Below are 17,645 nucleotides of genomic sequence, written 5' to 3'. Positions count from 1 at the left end.
AGCGTGTTCACAGTGTATGCCTGGGGGAGGGATAAAGTAGGAGTTTGAGATTAACAGATACTCACTACTATACATAAAACAGACAAACAAGGACCTACCTGCCATAGAGCATGAAAGAAGTGAAAGTGAAGTCACTCAGTCGTGTCCCAGTCTTTGCAACCCCATGGACTGTAGCCTACCAGGCTTCTCCATCCATGAGATTTTCCAGGCAAGAGCACTGGAGTGGGTTGCCATTTCCTTCTCCAGGGGATCTTCCCAACCCAGGGATTGAACTCAGGTATCTCACATTGTAGGCAGACGCTTTACCCTCTGAGCCACCAGGGGAAGCCCAATTATATTCAATGCCTTATAATAACCTATAATGGAAAAGAATCTGAAAAAGAATATATATATAGCTAAATAATATATAAATGGCTTTCCTGATGGCTCACGTAGTAAAGAATCTTTCTGCTGGAAAAGAGAATGATAACCCACTCCAGTCTTCTTGCCTGGAGAATTCCATGGACAGAGGAGCCTGGCGGACTACAATCCATGGGGTCACAAAGAGTCAGACACAACTGAGCAACTAGCACACACACACGTACATAACTGAATCATACTGTATACACCTGAAACTAACACAACATTGTAAATTCACTAAATTCCAATAAAAATATATCCCTCAACTGTTCTTTAGAGAAACGATTTTAGTCAGACTCCTAGTCATTGGGCTCTTTAATTGTAACAAAAATGACTCATGTGGGCTTTAGCCACTGAGAATAATTTATTATAAGGATAAAGGAACATCTCCGGGAAGACAAGAAAGGAGTGTGGCCATGCTTCAGGAGGGGACGGGGGACTGGAAGGCTGCCAGGACATGCCTGCAATGTCTCGTCTGCAGAGCTCTGCATGTGAGTTGCTTCTGTATGTCTCTGCTCACTGGCTTTTCTTGCCTCTGCCTACAAGGAGAAACACTGCTACCACTCAGATGGCTGTACCTCCACTTCCAGACCAGAGCATGACTGGTATCTTTTGGTATCTCCTCTCAGGAAGCAGAACCTGACTGGTGAGATTCCATCAGCAGTGGTCAGTGAACAGACAGCCCAGTGACCCTCTCCTCAACCGAGGTTCCCTGATCTGGCTGATGATCGCAGTCACTTGTGGGAGACTCTTTTTTTTTCTTTAATACAGACCCAGGCTACATCCTAGAATCTCTGAGTAGGAGCTGGGACTCTGCATTAAAAATTCCTCAAGCAATTCTGATGATAAATTAGATTTGAGAGCCACTGAAATGCAAGACCTTGGTATCCATTAATCTTTCTACTGAGGTCTAACGAGAGACTGCCTTTTAAGCTGTCTACTCTTCGTGGAGGCTATTACTGTAGGGCTTGAGTGAGCAATTCATTTCAGTGCAAATATACGTGAGTGGGCTGGGGAACTCCCTGAGCCACAGAACACTTGCTGTAGAACCAGTCTAGTGGAAATCTGAGACGCTGGCTCAGAGCTGAATCTAACGTCACTATTGTTGAAGAGTTCATGGTCAGGGCTTTCGGACAAGATGTCAAGAGCACTTCTTACCAAGTGAAATCTCCCTTAATGTTAGCCAAGGAGATGAGGCAGGTAGTGTGGGTCAGTGTAAGAGACCAGAACCAAACCTAGGCTTAGAATCTAGGTCTTCGTAGTAAAGAAAAATGGAGCTCCACTGGGAAAATATCATCTTAAAGAATCAAACTGTGTTTTCTGTCCCCACGCTTTTCTTTCTTACACATGCCATTTGTGCTGCTTGGGGATATTACCTCTGCTAATGCCTAATGATTTGTTTTGTAAGACTTCACTTGTGTTCCACTTAGGGGAAGCGTTCTCTGAGTCCCTCATCTGGGAATCTCTGCTTCTGCTCTTACACTATTCTCTCTGCGCCTCCACCACGTGGCTTGTAATCATTTTACGTCTCCATCACATCCACTTGATGATGGGTAGTTGGCACTTCAGTAAATGCTCTTATGTGGGGGTTGGTGTGAACTGTCCTTCTACTGAATTGGTGTATGATCTATCTGCTCATCTGGCCCCTGGCCTCCCTTCCGTCTTTCACAGCACCCTTATTCCCACAGTCTGAGCCATTTTGCTTTTGCCAACCATCTTGTGGGAGTTTTGTGTGTTTTTTTTTTTTTTTTGCTCCAGGTTCTGGGATCATTCATCCTTGAATCATGAAAAATAAGGTGACCTGTAAGCCCTGCAACCCATTATGCCAGGCCAATTAGGACACCCTTTAACACCATGATGAATTTTGCAGATGTTTTATTTCTGTTTTACTGTACAATATTCCAGCTACCTCGGCCATCATTCACTAGGCATGATTCAGATATTACCTCATTTAACTCCTACAACAGGCCTACAAAGAAAGCGTTATAGGGAAAACCGGGAGTCAGAAAGCCTCAGTAACCTGCCTCGGTTACACCACCAGCAAGTGTCAGGACAAAGATCAAAACTCCAGATCCTTATGCTTTCAAATACCAGCTGCACTTGAGGCCCCTTGAGAAACCTCCTTTACAGTCAGCTACCTTTCCCTGTGTCTGTCTTATTTTTGGATGAATATAAGCAATTATGGATCTGAATGTCATTGATCTGAACAACAACAACAAAAATGTCTAGCCTGTTATCGGTTACCAAGCACAGAATGACTCTGGAAGTGTCTGTTTAAAAGTCTCCAACAGAATGGGAACCTAGGTGTACCTGCATCCCAGCTGTGTACTATGGCTGATTTCTCCATGGCTGTCTTCACTTTTTGTAGACATTCCTAAACTCCAAGGAAGCCCTACTTTCACGGTGCTGTTTGTTTCAAGTGGGGCACCACAAAGTAGAGTCTGAAAGCACCTACGTGCTCTATGATGAATAGAGCACCTATGTGCTCAGATGAATCCTCTGAGATTCATCACTGAGTCACAGAAGTGTCCCACATTCAGAAGGTCTGGAATTGGGCGTTAGGGGAAGGCACTACACTCACAGGTTTCCCAAATACACCATCTACATATCTGACAGCCCACACAAGAAAGCATTGACCACGTGTCTGAAAGGACAGATTTTTAAGAAGTTCTCTGGGATATCAGAAATGACTGTCATCAATTATAAATGAAGGACAAAGACAATTTTAAAAATACACTGGAATTATGCACCCCCTTCATGCCCAAGCATGGTTAAGGGTGAGAAGCTTAAAGAGATGCACTTGGATGTAAAAGCAGAGTCAAACCCCACCTAATCCAACAGAAGAGATGAAAAGTAATCTGCAAAGGGGCAGGAGCCAAGCTGTTTCTTTGCAGGGACCGCAGAGGCACCAGGCAGATACTCAGCACCACTCGTTGAAGCAATGGAGGGAGTGTTGATTGGAGCAGGCTCAGGCATTGCCTCCTGAAAGCTCAGCACTGAAGCCTCTAGCTCATCAGCAAACTTTTTATTCTAGATGTAAAGGGTCATCACATCTAGGCTTCCTTCAAGAGCAGAGAGCCATGGTGTGCCTGCACTGCGATGAATTAAGCACCTCCTAAGCCCAAAGAACAGGCAACTGGCAGCTTTGCCACACATTCTGAAAGAGTGATGAGCAGGTGGCAGAAGTGGGTGGGGGCGGGGTGGGGAATAACTCTGCCTTTGTTTTTAATGTATTACATTTAAGGTGCTGGTGATGCTCACAAAATATCCAGTAAGCTGGTAGAGAACTTCTAGAATTCATGAGAGGTCAGGGCACTAGATTTTAGGAATCTTTTGCAGGAAGGTGATAAAATCTTGTGCATCCAAGGCAGAAAATACAGCAAATCAAGGACCAAGGATACAAGTTTAGGGAGACATACCCTGGGTGAGGCAGACTGGTTACTAGGTCCCAAGTCCTTTCTCTTCTTTGTACAAAGATTCCTCTTAGCCTTGGGAAATTCCTAACGCTTATCTTATTCTGTTTCCTTCTACCCTGAACAGAAGTTAAAATTTTCATCCCAAACCTGACAGTCACATAGAGCCTTGGAATAAATGACTTACTGAATGGAATTATTCAGTAAGCCCATAAAAAACCTTGTAGTAACATGCAGTCTTTGAATGGATAAATAACCTTTCTCAAAAAACAAAACAAAACAAAACTATGGTATCTAAAACAGCATACTGCACACCATTATATTCATATATTGTGCAAAAAAATCCCTTATATTTGAAACTGTAAGTCGGGCTTTTAATAGATCTATTTTGTAAAAGTTCCCCCTCCTTTTCTCCTCCCCAGACACTACTGGTAGAACACAAGGAAGGTGACTATATAAAGAATGTAGGATTTAATGCAAGTTTTATGACTTAAGGTTTACTTATTTTCTTTTACCTGTCTTTCCTGAATTTCCTGAATCATCATTAGTTTACTATTTGCAGTTCCCACATTTTTCTCACTATACACACAAAATGAACAAAAGTCATGCTCATTGTTCCCAGCGGTGCTCTTTACACATTTTAAGCAAGCAAGTAAAGTGCGGTGCAATCACCACAACACTCAGCAGAGTGAGTGATTGGGTTTCAGCTGTCTGCACTGAAAACTGTTTCTTAACATTATACCTGGTATGTATGCAGTTTCAACACGGCTCAGGGCTGAATAAGCACTAGACGGAGGTGGAAAGAATGCTATAACCCAGGTGTTTCTGACATTATCTGATAAAGGGAACTCAAAGGCTTGGTGTTGGTTGGTTGACGGATAAGCTTCATGACATTAACGAGTCAGGGGCAGGTTAGTTTGTTTTACACTCCCCTACAAAAGAGTAACCCAGTTTTCTCTAGTGCTCACTAAGAAAGTCCTAAATAAGAACTTTAATCAAATGGGAACTTAAAAAAAAAGTTCAAGGTCACTGATGAAAACGTTTCACAAACACATGAAAATAAGGACAGAAATCTTCAACGCTCTGGAGAAGAGTGAGATGGGGTATATCTAGCCCTAATGTGGGTGACCTCAAAACCTTTCAAGGGGTTCTTGAGAAAGGGTTATTTTATTTTTTTAATATTTATTTATTTGGCTGCACTGGGTCTTAGTTATGGCATGTGGGATCTAGTTCCTCGACCAGGAATCAAACCCAGGCCCCCTGCATTGAAAGCGTGAAGTCTTAGCCACTGGACCAACACGAAATCCTTAAGGGGTAATTTTAAAGGAAATTTCCTCTACATCCTCACCTTTCATATATTAATATAACCTTCCCTCAAACTGAGCAATCAAAAAACAACAAAATACTGTATAGACAATAATTCTTGTCTTGTCCAAGATAAATTGTCTTGGACAATTCTTCCATTCTATAAATTGAAGGCACACTACTCCCCTACAAATCATGCTAGGCTGTACTTCCTTGAAGCATTCAAGTCTCCAGAGTCCTTGGGGCTGCCTGAAGCTCCCTGTTCTATAGTTCTGTTCAGGGAGATTTAGAGACAAGGTGTTTGGGGAATTGTTAAGATGTTTAAAATCTGAATATGTGGTAAAGTGGGATACAGTGGAAGTAATGCTGATTTTTATTCAACAAATAGGCTACTTCCATCTTCAGATTCATGCCCAGGAAGAAATAGATCACTCTTGATGGAAACCCTACCACCAGCAAAGCAGGAAGTACCTGAAAGAAATGTTGAATACTACAAACAGCTTTTCTCATGAGTACTTTTTATATTATTTAAAATATTCATCCTCAGAACAATCACTGAATCCTCATAAAAGTACCTTTGAACAGTTAAATAAGAATAGTTTAGTAGTGCTGATTATTTTAATTACTTTTCAGTGAATTATTTAAATTATTACCAGAATTTTCATGATGCATTGAATAAAACCTACATTAAAAAACTTTTCATGATATCATGAAATATTTATTTCAAATACAGTCAAATCTCAAATTTTATGAAATGATATTTCCCATCAGCTAGTAACAGAAAATTAGATTTTAGTTGCCATACCAGTTAGTTTTTAGCACCCTACAGAATATTCTACAGAAAAATCTGATCCTGATAATGTTATTGATTCCTAATTCTGCTGTTGCTAAGTCACTTCAGTCGTGTCCGACTCTGTGTGACCCCGTAGACAGCAGCCCACCAGGCTCCCCCGTCCCTGGCATTCTCCAGGCAAGAACCCTGGAGTGGGTTGCCATTTCCTTCTCCAATGCGTGAAAGTGAAGTTGCTCAGTCGTGTCCGACTCTCAGCGACCCTGTGGACTGCAGCACACCAGCCTCCTCCGTCCATGGGATTTTCCAGGCAAGAGTACTGGAGTGGGGTGCCATTACCTTCTCTGGATTCCTAATTCTACTAAGCGTCAAATACACTAGTTCAATGTATGCCCACATGTTTAGTGAAAGATTACTTCTTGTTTTATCAACCTACATGCTTCCTAATAACTTACAAATTTTAGCTTACAGAGACTGTGACTTATTAAAAGTTAAATACTGGGAAATTGTATATTGACTCATACTAAGCGTCAAATACACTAGTTCAATATATGCCCACATGTTTATTGAAAGATTACTTCTTGTTTTATCAACCTACGTGCTTCCTAATAACTTACAATTTTAGCTTACAGAGACTGTGACTTATTAAAAGTTAAATACTGGGAATTTGTATATTGACTCATATTGTTTTTAAAAAATACACATTAAGTCTATGAATTTTATACTTTGAGTGCTTTTAGTAATCTCTTAAAAAATATTCTGTAATTTTAAAATAAATTTTATTCTTTAAAATTCATTACCACAATATTTGAATGGTCAGGTCAGACTTTCTGACAGAAAGGAAATATGATCTGGTTATCTGATTTAATGAGAAGATGGTGGATATCTGACTTGATTTCATTATATGGTAGACATTTACCATAAATTGAATGATTAAATCTGCAGCTCAGTTTTTGAATGAGTTATATATTTAATGAAATATATATTGTGATAAAAATATATACAAAGCACTAATTTTATCAAAAAAATCTGAAAAAATGTTTTTGAAAGTAACTGGTTGGATTTTCCAGCTGGATTAAATGAAGTTTTTCTAAGTGAAAGAGTGACGGGTACAGTTAATAACCATTTGATCGTCTTGGTAAAGCCATTTGGGTTTATATCCCCAAATTTGAGAATGAATCACTAAGTAACAAATATTTCTAAAAGTGAGAGCTACCAATTCTCTGTTTTCAACAACAAAAAGAACAATAAACTAATCATATTTTCAGTTGAAGGATGATATACAATCTTGGCATGGGATTTTAAAAATTGAGTAAAATTTTTTAATAAAATTACTTCCAAACCCATCTCTTTATTTAGGAGCTGTTCTTCAGCATTTACATAGATAGAAATGAAAGGCAGAAACAGAACTGACATTGAGACCTCTTTCATTCTAGCTGGCCACACTTATCCAGGGATAAACTAATTAGAAAATTACTCTCATTAAAAAAGGACTTTCAACAATTTCACATTTCATTTAACAAGTGTCAAAATCTTAAATGTATTTTGATTAGGTAAAATAAAAGATTTTCATTATGCTAAATAGAAATTTAGCACAATGCATAAATTTTAAAATGTTAATTTATATATTTTTGGCAAAGATGTATGATAGTGTAATCAATATTACTTTTGGACATAAAGATATCTAGTAAACTTTATGACAACAAGCTCCAAGAATATAAGAATCTGATCTAACAGAATTGGACCCTCCCTCCAGTCCAGCCCCTTATTCCCAAATGTGCAGGCTTCTCTGGGGAAGCCATGTGGTGGGGCCTTTCTCAGTTCAGTGAATGGTCAGTCTGTACAATAAATGTCACTACATTTACTTTTGTCCCTTGTGTGATAATACAAACTAAAATATCCTTTTTTCTTTCATTATAATAGCAATAACATGACCCTACATTTTCACAATTTGATTTTTTGGATTCTATCTAGGGATTATTGTAGTAATCTATAGGATAAAATCCTGTGGGGAAATTGGAATGAAATACAATTTCAAAGAGAGAATCGCCAGTCGAGGTTCGATGCATGATACAGGATGCTTGGGGCTGGTGCACTGGGATGACCCAGAGGGATGGTATGGGGAGGGAGGTGGGAGGAGGGTTCAGGATGGGGAACACGTGTACACCCGTGGTGGATTCATGTTGATGTATGGCAAAACCAATACAATATTGTAATTAGCCTACAATTAAAATAAAGAAATTTATATTAAAAAAAATAAAGAATAAACAAAGATGTAAAATTTTCAATATCTTTATCTTTTATATGGCTGATGGCATTACATTTCTAAGATATTTTGCCTGCATTGGATATATTTGAAAGAGCAATGTTTTGTTTTAAAATGTCAATATTTATACTATGCTGGAAATTCTATCTTTTGCCAATATTTATACTTAGGAACAGCTTTAAATGTAGAAAAGAACAATTTCCTTTTAAGATGATTTCTAAGAAACTATTAGGGAGTATTTGGGCAAATAAAGTTTGCAGATCACTGTTCTAGACAGAAGAAAGGTTAGCGATGACATTTTCAAGGCCAAGGGTGGTTGGAGCAAATGTTTATCAGCAGTGCGCAGACTGAGAAACTTTGCATTTGCTTGCTTTTCCTGGCACCTAGAGGGAAAGTCATGCATAGACAGGAATTAAACATTTCTTCTCTAAAAGCTGATTTATGGAACACTGTAAGAGGAACTCTGTAACTCTGCCCAAGCAATAACTCCTTTTTGACCAGAGACTAGTCAAGACAGGGAGACCTGGCATGCAGCAGTCCAGGGGGTCGCAGAGTCAGACACGACTGAGTGACTGAACTGAACCGAGTTAAGACTTAAGCTCTTTACTCTGCAGTTTTAGGAAAAGGTACTCATTATCACCATTAATTATTTTTAATTGAGCATCCCTTATGAAACAGAAAAAACACTGAGATAAATATGGATCCATGTAGCACAAATTAAGGATCCAGTGACTATGACAAAACTAAAGTGAACAAATAGGAGTTATTGCCAAAGGTCAGGGTGGTCTGGGAAGAAAACTGAAATCAAATTGGGTCTTTAAAAAAACAAAACAAAAACAGAATCAAGAGAACAAAACTGATCGACTAAGTTGTGGGGACAGAAATAGGATGCTGCTGGTGTGATGCAGCTATGACAGTGAGTGGCAGAATGATTAGCCCAGAGCAGGTAGCTACTATAAAAGCTGCAAGGTAGCTAAAAACCAGACTGTGGAGTGTCTTAAATGCCAACCAATAGCTAGCTCTTGCACCATGAGAAACGTGAAGGTTTCTGAGGTTAGTGAGAGACATTTTTTAATGACAGCAGAATGCAGGAAGAGAGAAGAGTCAGTTCAATTTTAGCAAAAGTCTGAGGAGCTAGGATGGAAACGGAGACTGCAGTAAGGATACTGTGACTGGAAAATAATCAAAGGACAATTTGATAAAAGGGGAGAGGGAACCACAAGTAATTCCAAAGTTTTAAGCCTATGTGACTGTGATAATCATGGTCCTACTGACAAAAACAATCCAAAGGGAAAGTAGGCTGATATTGGAAGGAGCAGGGTCAGCAAGAATGGACACATGCAGGAGAAGGTCCAACCTCTAACCCATCTGCCATCACCACCTAGATGGGAAATCAAATGCTTTCTCCTACGCCTTCTTATTCAACGTGGGGAGAAAGGATTGGCATCCTCCACTTGATCATACTACATGACACCCTAAAAAATCATACTGCATGACTTAATGACCCTAAAGAATCATACTATATGATATAAGGATTTACTAGTATTCACTCTAAAGAAATCTAAGGAAATTTTCCTTGAGAATACTCACTCAGAAGTCCAAAAGCAGATCTAGCTTAAAGCCTCAGAATCATCAGCCTTTTACGCAAGTCTTGATACAGAATCCATAAAACAACCACCTCCACCTTCAGTCCCCTCATCAGCCAAGCTTAAGCCCTTCAACCACTATGTCTCATTACAGACTCATCATACACTCTGCCTTGAGAACAAAAGGAAAAATGGTCAACATAAATCTTTACCCTTCCTCACTGACCCCCGTCCCTGACAAGCCTTGAAAGCTGTCATCTGTGAGATTGACAATATTTTGTATGTTTGTTCCATCCAAAGAATGAACATCAAATGCTTTCCTGATATGTAATATTTAGTACAATCAGATACTGGAAATATCTAATTTAAACTGCAGCAGGGGGATTTCCCCAGGGGTCCAGTGGTTAAGACTGCACTTCTCCTACAGGGCACATAGGTTCCACCCCTGGTTGGGGAACTAAGATTCCACATGCCCACACAGTACAGCCAAAAAAGAAGAAAAACTGTAACAGGAAGATGTTTGTGCAATGTAGGACAACCTAGTTGTTCTCAGAACATCAAAGGAGCTGAAATATGTAAGGGGAGGTGGCATAGCAAAAGGGTACAGTGCAAAGGCTCAAGGCAGACCCCCAAGTCTGAAACTCTTACTATCTAAACTTTGGCAGGTCAACCTCTCTGAACCTCAATTTTTCCATCTGTAAAATGGAGGTGATACTGTGCAGCCTATAGGCTTCATGCTGAACAATGGATTAACATGCTTTCAGTGTTCAAAATCAGGATTCTTATTATATCTGAATACTCAGCTCTAGGCTATCATTCAGCACAGCTGACTCCTCATTTATTGATGGAGCTTACATATTGCTCCAGATCAAGGGGTAGGAGTAAGTAAACTTTTTCTGCAAAGGGCTAGACAGTAATAGTCTCATTCTGGCTGGTCATGTGGTCTCTGCTGCAACTACTCAATCCCACTATTGTAGGACAAAAGGAGTTGCAGGTAATATGTAACAAATGAGCATCGTAGCTGAGTTCCAATAAACCAATAAAGCTTTAAAGAAACTGAAACCTAATTCCATATAATTTGGGGCTACCAAACACTCTTATCCTTTTGATTTTTTTCAACCATTTAAAAATGTAAAAACCACGATTAGTTTGAAGGCCGTGGGCCACATTTGTCCCAGGGATTGGTAGTTTGCTGACACCCGCTCCATAATACACTTTATAAGTTTATGGGCTTTGGAAATTTGTAGAAGCAGGGAAGTCTGAAATACAGGTTCAGTTTGTGGTGCAGAAGAAAGAGGAAGCTTCTACATATTATGGGAAAAAGCTTATTTAATGCTATCATTCACTTATTAACACTGGACTCAGTTATATGTGGAACATTTAACTCACACACTGTTGTAGATGTCACTGTGCAATTAAAGATGTGGAAATCATAGTCCCTCTTCTCAAGGAGCTTATACTCCTTCACTGTAACTTAGAAACTGAAAGGCTTCCTTCAAAATACAGTACATCCTATCAGGCTTTCCCAGCACACACAGGCACGCTTATACAAGAGGCCTGGAGTTTCTCTGGTGACCCTACCCACAGCCCATGCCAAACACACATTTTATCGTGACCACCTGTTTCTTTCTCTCCTCAGTAATTTTATGACCAGTTCTCTCGTGTGCCTTTATATTATTGTGTTTTGCATGATCATTTTGGATGTAATATTTATGAACATGTACTAAAGACAGCAGGTCAACTGATCCGAGCTTTAAAAAAAAATGACCATTTAAACTAGTCTTCAAAGATACCGTCTCCCTTCTAATAGGTAGCAGTTTAGTGATTCCCATAGTTTTTCACTTCAACCCACGTAGAAACGTGCCCCTGGGAGGCAGGTTAAACAGGTCTATCTTTTAACTTCAGAAAACAGACTTTTTCCACAGCAACTGTTTTGAAGTATTTTATCTAAAGAACACAAAACAAACACAGGCAAAATACAGTGCTCCCTTATTCACCTCAGTTGGTTCTGAAGGTTTTGGATTTAAAGTAATATAGCATACAGATGGTATGGGGAGGGAGGAAGGAGGAGGGTTCAGGATGGGGAACACATGTATACCTGTGGTGGATTCATTTTGATATTTGGCAAAACTAATACAATTATGTAAAGTTTAAAAATAAAATAAAAAAAAATAAAGTAATACAGCAGAAACCCAGTAAGTCAATATGTCATAATAAGTGAAAAATGGAGAGCAAGGCAATCAATGTAGCTAATGATTAGGAAAAAAGTGTTTGTAAATAATAAATATTAATATTGTAGTATATAGTATAATAATATCAGTAACAGAAAACAAAAACTGATAATAAAATATTCCTAATATTGTTGACTTTCTGGAATACTAAAGAGCAAAACTGCTTAAGAGTAAGCTTTTTTCCTTGCAAGAATTAGCAGTACTGAGTATTTTAAAAACAGGAGACCACAACAAAAATTCAAAACCTGTACTCTTGATGTTTAAGATCCTCTCATCAGAACAATTAGTCTCAACCCCTACCCCCAAAAAGTTCATCTGATACAGGGAATATCACACAGGAGGAAGGGGTGGAGATGCAACAGAGCACTTAAAAATGAGTGAGGAGAGGGCACCAGCGAGGTGGAGGGCTAAGAGGCACTAACACTTCTCTCCACGAAAACAGCAAATCAATAAAAATAGGGGAAGCTATGTTTCCTTAAAACACAGAAAGCTCTGGACTACAACAAAGCAGCAGCAAAACCTGTGCAGAGCTCAAAAAGCAGGGACAGCCGCACAGTGAAGGGAACTGTGAAGGAAACATTTCAGCTGCGTCCCCTCATTTCCCAGTCCAGAGCAGCTCGGCTCCAGGAAGGATGCCCTCAGAGGAATCACTTGATGGGGGAAGGAGAGAAGGAGAACCCCAGTGAGCCTCCCTGCTGTGGACGTCTGCAGCCTTTGCTGTCGAGGACCACACAGTCTTCAGCAGGGCTATCTGGAGTGCCCCCACTGCATCTGCTCCTGGGACCGCACTACGGTGAGGCCTGCCCCCAGGGGCCCCAGAGGCAGCGGTGCCCCACTCTCCATGGGTGGATGCCACACGCCTTGCCATATACTGAACCAGGGCTGCCAGTGCTCTGTGCCCGACTCCCAGGCCTCAGTCACAACTCTGTCCCACCATTTCTGGGACATCGGTTGCTGATAAAAATCCAAAGCATACCACTAAAAAAAATCATCAACTCACAAGGACAAACATAAAGAGAGGAACAAAGGGCTCACAAAATAATCAGAAAGCAAAGAACAATACGGAGGTAAGTTGTTATCTATCAATAATTACTCTAAATGTAAATGATTTTTTACCACTAAAAAGAGTAGCTGAATAGATATAAAAACAAGACTGAATTATATGCTCACTACAAGAGACTCATTTGCGCTATAAGGACACTCATAGGCTGAAAGTAAAGGGATGGGAAAAGATATTCTATTAAAATAGAAAACAAGTCAGGAGTAGCCACAATTACATCAAACAAAACAGACTGACTCAAAAGCTGTAACAAAAGACAAAGGTCACCATACAATGATAAACAGGTCTGAATTAATTTAAGCAGAATATAACAATTGTAAATATGTACATACCCAATACTCGAGCACCCAAATATATTAAGCAATTATTAACAGATCTGAAGGCAAAAATACACAGCAATGCAATAATAGTAGAGGACTTCAATATCCCACTTTCAACAAAGTATAGATCATTCAGACAGAAAATCAATAAAACAATAATGGACTTCAATGATACTTTAGATCAAACAGACCCAGCATGTACACACACACACATATATATAAAACATTCCATCCAACAGAATACAGGCATACCTCATTTTTGGATTTTGCTTTATTGTGCCTCACAGACACTACAGTTTTTACAAACTGAAGGTTCGTAGCAACCCTGTGTTAAGCAAATCTATCGGTGCTATCTTGCCAACAGCATTTGCTCATTTTGTGTGTCATATTTTGGTTATTCTTGCAATACTTCAAACCTTTTCACTGTTATTATATTTGTTTTGGTGACCTGTGATCAATGATCTTTGATATTAATATAGTAGTTGTTACAGCAAACTTAGTAAATGTTTGTTCTGACTGCTCCACTGACCAGCTGTTTCCATCTCTCTCCCTCTCCTGTGTCTCTGAGACACAGCAATATTGAAATTAGGCCAATTAAGAAGCCTATAATGGCTTCTAAGTGTTCAAAGTGACAGGAATAGTCCTGCATCTCTCATTTTAAATCAAAAGCTAGAAATGATTAAGCTTGGTGAGAAAGGCATGACAAAGGCAGAGATAGGCCGAAAGCTAGGGCTCTTGCACCAAACGGTCAAGTTGTGAATGCAAATGAAAAGTTCTTAAGGGAAATTAAAAGTGCTACTCCAGTGAACACATGAATTTTAAGAAAGTGAAAGTCTTATTGCTGATGAAGTTTTAGTGGTATGGATAGATCAAACAAGCCACAATATCCCCTTAAGCCGCAGCATAATTTAAAGTAAGGCCCTTACTCTCTTCAATTCTGTGAAGGCTGAGAGAGATGAGGACAAGTGTGAGGAAAAGTGTGAAGCCAGCAGAGCTTGGTTCGTGAGGTTTAAGGAAAGAAGCAGTCTCCGTAATATAAAAGTGTAAGGTAAAGCAACAAGTGCTGATGTAGAAGCTGCAGCAAGTCACCCAGAGGATCTAGCTAATTAATCCAGGTGGCTACACTGAAAACAGATTTTCAGTGTAGACAAAACTATCTTCTGTTGGAAGATGCTGCTGTCTAGGACTTTGATAGCCAGAGAGAAGTCAATGCCTGGCTTCAAAGCTTCAAAGGGCAGGCTGAGTCTCTCGTTAGGGGCTCATGCAGCTGGTGACTTAATGTTGAAGCCAATACTCATTTACAGTCCCCCAAATCCCATGGCCCTCAAGAATGATAATCTACTCTGCCTGTGCTCCATAAATGGAACAACAAAGTCTAGATGACAACACGCTTACAGCATGGTTTCCTGAATATTTTAAACCCACTGTTGAAACCTACTGCTCAGAAAAAGATTCAAGATATCACTCCTCATTGGCAATGCAGTAATAGCAACATTATTCAACATTGTTTTCATGTCTACCAACATAACATTCATTCTGCAGCTCATGAATCAAGGAATACTTCAACTTTCAAGTCTTATTCTTTAGTCGAGTAGTCATGTATGGATGTGAGAGTTGGACTATAAGGAAAGCTGAGTAACAAAGAATCGATGTTTTTGAACTGTGGTGTTGGAGAAGAGAGTCCCTTGGACTGCAAGGAGATCCAACCAGTCCATTCTGAAGATCAGTGCTGGGTGTTCTTTGGAAGGAATGATGCTAAAGCTGAAACTCCAGTACTTTGGCCACGTCATGTGAAGAGTTGACTCATTGGAAAAGACTCTGATGCTGGGAGGGATTGGGGGCAGGAGGAGAAGGGGATGACAGAAGATGAGATGATTGGATAGCATCACTGACTCAATGGACATGAGTTTGGGTGAACTCTGGGAGTTGGTGATGGACAGGGAGGCCTGGCGTGCTGCAGTTCATGGGGTCGCAGAGTCGGACACGACTGAGCGACTGAAATGAACTGAACTGAAGGCTACAGTTGTGATAGACGGGGGACTCCCCTGATGGATCTGGGCAGGGTCAATGGAAAACCTTCTGGAAAGGAGTCATCATTCTAGATGCCACTAAGAACATTTGTGAGTTATGGGAACAGGTCAAAGTATCAACATTCACAGGAGTTTGTAAGAAGTTGATTCCAATTCCATCCAATCCCCTTGGATGACTTTGAGAAGTTTAAGACTTCAGTAGAGGAAGTAACTGCAGATGTGGTGGAAATAATAAGAGAACTAGTGTTAAGAGTGAAGCCTGAAGATGTGAATTGCTGAAATTTCATGATAAAACCAGTGGGGAAGAAGTTGCTTCTTATGGATGAGTGAAGAAAGTGGTTTCTTGAGACAGAATCTACTCCTGGTGAAGATGCTGTGAAGACTGTTGAAATGACAACAAAGGATTAAGAATATTACATAATAGTTGATAAAGCAGTTTCAGGGTTTGAGAGGACTGACTCCAGTTTTGAAAGGTGGATAAAATGCTGTCAAACAGCATTGCACGCTACAGATAAATAATTTGTGAGTCAACTGATGTGGCAAACTTTCATTACTGTCTCTTATTAAGAGACTGTCACAGCCACCTCAACCTTCAATAGATACCAGCCTGGTCAGTCAGCAATCAACATCAACCTAAGATCCTCCACCAACAAAATAACAAAACAAAGAGTTACTGAAGGCGCAGATGATGACTAGTATTTTTTAGCAATACCATGTTTAAATTGTTTTAGACATAATGTTGTTGCATACTTAGTAGACTACAGTGTAAACATACATAAAAAGTTAACATGACTCACTTTCTTGTGACAATTACTTTATTGTAGTGGTCTGGAACCAAACCTGCACTATCTCTGAAGTATTACCTGTACTTATTCTTCTCAAGCACACAAGGAACATTCTCAGGATAGACCATATGTTAAGTCACAAAATAAGTCTCAACAAACTTAAGATGACTAAAAATCATACCAAGTTATCTTTTCTGATTGCAACAGTATGAAACTAGAAATCAGTAACAGAAGGAAAGCTGGGAAGTTCACGTAAGTGAACTCACATGTAACTGTAAATTATACATATACTTCTGAGCAACTAATGGCTCAAAGAAGTCAAAAGGGAACTCAAAAGATACCGTGGGGGAAGAAAAAATGGTATACACACACATATACACACAGAGGAATATTACTGACCCATAAAAAAGAAGGAAATCCTACCATTTGAGACAATGTGGATCAACCTGGAAGTTTAACTGAAATAAGCCAGATGGAGAAAACAAACACTATGGAAGGCCAACTTCATAGAAACAGACAATAGAATGGTGGTTGCCAAGAGCTGAAGATGGCAGAAATGAGGCAACGTAGGTCAAAGGATATACATTTTCAGTTACACAAACAATAATTTCCAAGGTATAATGTATAGTATTGTGACCATGCTTAATAATATGGTACTGAGTACTTGAAAGTTGGCAAGAGAAGACCTCAAGCATTCTCACCATCAAAAAAAGAAAAAAAAGCCAACTATATGAGGCAATGTACGTGCCAATTATCATGATATTGGTACCATTCCATAATGTGTATCAAATCACCATGTTTATACTTAAATATATTGGAAAAGACTCTGATGCTGGAAGGGATTGGGGGCAGGAGGAGAAGGGGACGACAGAGGATGAGATGGCTGGAGGGCATCACTGACTCGATGAACCTGAGTTTGAGTGAACTCCAGGAGTCGGTGATGGACAGGGAGGCCCAGCGTGCTGCGATTCATGGGGTCGCAAAGAGTCGGACATGATTGACTGATCTGATCTGATATACATATTTTTCAATTATTCCTCAATAAAGTTTTAAAAAGAGTCAGGACAGTAAAGAATCACCAGATAAAACATTCAGTTGAGCCAAAAGGATACTGAGAGCTTATATTGTTGAAGGTCTTAAAAAGAAATATATATATATAAGAAATATATATAAAATGAAATATAAAATGAGCTTGTTGATACTTGGCAAAAAGAAAAATAGATTAGCAGCTGGACTTGAAAACAAGAGAGGAAGGCAATTTAATATATTTCTTTGCTTTCCTCGGATTTCTCCCTTGCAAATTTCAGCTCTTGTGAGCAAATCTGGAAGTTGGTGAGAGAGGACTCCAGCTTTGCTGTGGCATGAATCTGAATTCTACAGTGAGGTGGTTATGTGGAAAAATTGCCTAGGGAGTGTGATTGGACATTCCAGCATCCACACCTTGCTGGTGACTTACTGTT

This window comes from Bos grunniens, chromosome 27 (genome assembly GCF_055505025.1).
Source record: "Bos grunniens cultivar Pamir isolate PY7600 chromosome 27, Bosgru_T2T1.0, whole genome shotgun sequence".
In the NCBI taxonomy this organism is placed as follows: Eukaryota; Metazoa; Chordata; class Mammalia; order Artiodactyla; family Bovidae; genus Bos; species Bos grunniens.
This window is presented reverse-complemented; position numbering follows the sequence as displayed.